At 34.9% G+C, this 3,336-nt stretch overlaps 1 non-coding gene across 1 annotated transcript; it reads left to right on the top strand.

Moving 5' to 3' along the window:
• The first annotated feature begins 1,404 nt into the window (after window positions 1-1,404).
• Window positions 1,405-1,535, top strand: LOC118151926 (small nucleolar RNA SNORA63). The gene has a single exon (XR_004740318.1). It is a non-coding gene; the product is annotated as a small nucleolar RNA SNORA63 (small nucleolar RNA).
• The last annotated feature ends 1,801 nt before the right edge of the window (window positions 1,536-3,336 follow it).

Genomic DNA, 3,336 nt, shown 5'->3' with positions numbered 1-3,336 from the left:
AAAAGATTCTCTGTAACCAAGGAATTTATACTCCCTTCACCATTGAATGCACCCAGAGCTGAAGCTAGGTGACAATAAACTATAAACATTAAAGTCACATCCTCCAGGGAAAAAAATATTTTAATAAACCTGTCAAATAGAAAATAAATACAAAATAATTAGAAGAAATAGGGCCTGGCGCAGTGGCTCACACCTGTAATCCCAGCGCTTTGGGAGGCCGAGGTGGGTGGATCACGAGGTCAAGAGATCGAGACCATCCTGGTCAACGTGATGAAACCCCATCTCTACTAAAAATACAAAAATTAGCTGGGCGTGGTGGCACGTGCCTGTAATCCCAGCTACTCGGGAGGCTGAGGCAGGAGAATTGCCTGAACCCAGGAGGCGGAGGTTGCGGTGAGCCGAGATTGCTCCATTGCACTCAAGCCTGGGTAACAAGAGCAAAACTCCATCTCAAAAAAAAAGAGAAGAAGAAATCATCTACCCAAATGAAAAAGAACCAGAAAAACAATCCTGGCAATATGAAAAAACAGGGTCCTATAGCACCCCCAAAAGATCACATTAACTCTCTAGCGGAAAGTTAAGCAGACGAAAAGAAATAACAAAGATCAGAGCAGAACTAAATGAAATTGAAATTAAAAAAATGCAAAAGATTAATGAAAGAAAAGGCTGGTTGTTTGAAAAGATACAAAATTGATAGACCACTACTAGATTCACCAAGAAAAGAGAGAAGATTCAAATAAGCTCAATTAGAAATGAAAATGGAAATAATACAACTGACTCTACAGAAAAACAAAAGATCATTCGATATTAGTATGAATTACTATGAACACAAACTAGAAAATCTAAAGGAAATGGATAAATTCCTGAAATTATACAACTCCCCCAGCTTGAATCGAAAGAAATATAAATCCTCAACAGAGCAATGACAAGCAGTGAAATTGAATGAGTAATTTTAAAAACTGCCAACAAAGAAAAATATCCAGGGCCAGGTGGATTCACAACCAAATTCTACCAAATATTCAAAGAAGAATTGGTACCAGTTGTACTGACACAATTCCAAAAGATTGGGAAGGAGGGAATCCTCCCTAACTCATTCTATGAAGTCACTGTCACCCTGATACCAGAGCCAGGAAAATACATAAAAAAAGAAAACTGCTGGCCAATATCCATTATAAATACAAATGCAAAAATTCTCAACAAAATACTAGCAAACCAAATCTAACAGCATATCAAAAAAAAAAAAAAAATTCACCATGATCAAGTGAGCTTCATCCCAGGGATGGAGGGATCTTTCAATGTATGCAAGTCAATAAATGTGATTCATCACATCAAGAGAATTAAAATAAAAATCATATAATCATCTCAATAGACACAGAAAAAGTATCTGATAAAATCCAGCATCTCAAGCAAAATTCAGACCAGAATATAGCTGTTAAGTGCTGTGCTGTCGTTCTCCCTGCTTAAAATAAAGTTTTTTCTTAACTATACCTATCTGTTAGCTCCTGCAGCAGCCAGGGATGCTTGGTTTCACACATGTTGAAAGGAAGAAACTTTTGAAGAATCCAGCATCCCTTTATGATAAAAACCTTCAACAAGCTAAGCATAGAAGGACATATCTCAAAAAAAAGCTATATATGACAACTCCACAGCCAACATCATACTGAATGAGATAAAGTTGAAAGCATTCCCCTTAAGAACTGGAACAAGACAAGTATGCCCATTCAATGTAGTACTGTAAGTATTAGCCAGAGGAATCAGACAAAAGAAAGAAAGGGCAATTAAACTGGAAAAGAAGAAGTCAAACTATCACTGTTTGCTGACGATATGATCTTATACCTAGAAAACCCTAAAGACTGCTTCAAAAGACTCCTAGATCTGATTAACAATTCAGTAAAGTCTCAGGTTACAAAATCAATGTACACAAATCAGTAGCACTGCTATAATACAACAAAAATGACCAAGCTGAGAATCAAATCAAGAACACAATTAATTTTACCATGGCTAATAAATAAATGAATTAATAAATAAATAAATACAATAGCTAGGAATATACATAACCAAAGAGGTAAAAGAGATCTACAAGAAGAACTACAAAACAGTGCTGAAAGAAATCATAGCTGTTAAAACAAATGGAAATACATCCCATGTTCATGGATTGGAAGAATCAATATCGTGAAAATAACCATACTGCCCAAAGCAATCCAGAGATTAAATGTAATTCCCATCAAAATACCATCATCATTTTCCACAGAACTAGAAAGAACCATCCTAAAATGTATATGAAACCAAAAAAAAGCCCACATAGCTAAAGTAACACTAACCAAAATGAACAAATCTGGAGACATCGCATAATCTGACTCCAAATTACACTGCAAGAATATAGTAACCAAAATAGCATGGTACTAGTATAAAAGTAAGCAAATAGACCAATAGAACATAATAGAGAACCCAGAAATAAAGCCAAATATTTATAAGTAACAGATTTTTGACAAAGCATACAGAAATTGAAATGGAGGAACGAACACCCAATTCAGTACATGGTGCTAGGAAAATTGGCAAGCCACATGTAGAAGAATGAAACTGGATATCTATATATCATCTTATATGAAAATTAACTCAAGATGTATTAAAGACTTAAATCTAAGACCTGAAGCCAAAAATTCTAGAAGAAAACCTAGGAAACACTCTGCTGGCCACTGGCCTAGCCAAAGAATTTATAACTAAGATCTCAAAAGTAGATGCAACAAGAACAAAGATAAATACTGAGACCCAATTAAATGAAAAGGTTTCTGCATAGCAAAAGAAATCATCTGCAGAGTAAATGGACAACCTATAGAATGGGAGAAAATATTTGCAAATTATGCATCTGACAAAGGATTAATATCTAGAATCTACAAGGAACTCAAACAAATCCCCAAGAAAAAAATCTCATTGAAAAGTGAACAAAGGATATGAATAGTAATTTCTTAAAAGACATTATCTCTAAAGATACAAAAATGGCCAACAAACATACAAGAAAATGCTCGACATCACAAATCATCAAGGAAATGCAAATTAAAACCACAATATGATAACATCTTACCCTGCCAGAAAGGCAATTATTAAAAAGTCAAAAAATAATAGATGTTGGTGTAAATTTGGTAGAAAAAAAATAGTGCTTACAGTCTGCTCCTGTGAATTTAAATTAATACAACCTCTATGGAAAGCAGTATGCAGATTTCTCAAGGACCTAAAAATAGGTCTTCCATTCAATCCAGCAATCCCATGACTGGATATCTACTCAAGAGAAAAGAAGTCACTGTATCAAAAAGGCACCTGTATGTGGATGTTTATTGC

The sequence above is a fragment of the Callithrix jacchus genome, chromosome 2, assembly GCF_049354715.1.
Source record: "Callithrix jacchus isolate 240 chromosome 2, calJac240_pri, whole genome shotgun sequence".
NCBI lineage: Eukaryota > Metazoa > Chordata > Mammalia > Primates > Cebidae > Callithrix > Callithrix jacchus.
Note: the sequence above shows the minus strand (reverse complement) of the source record. Positions and strands in the feature narration are given on the sequence as shown.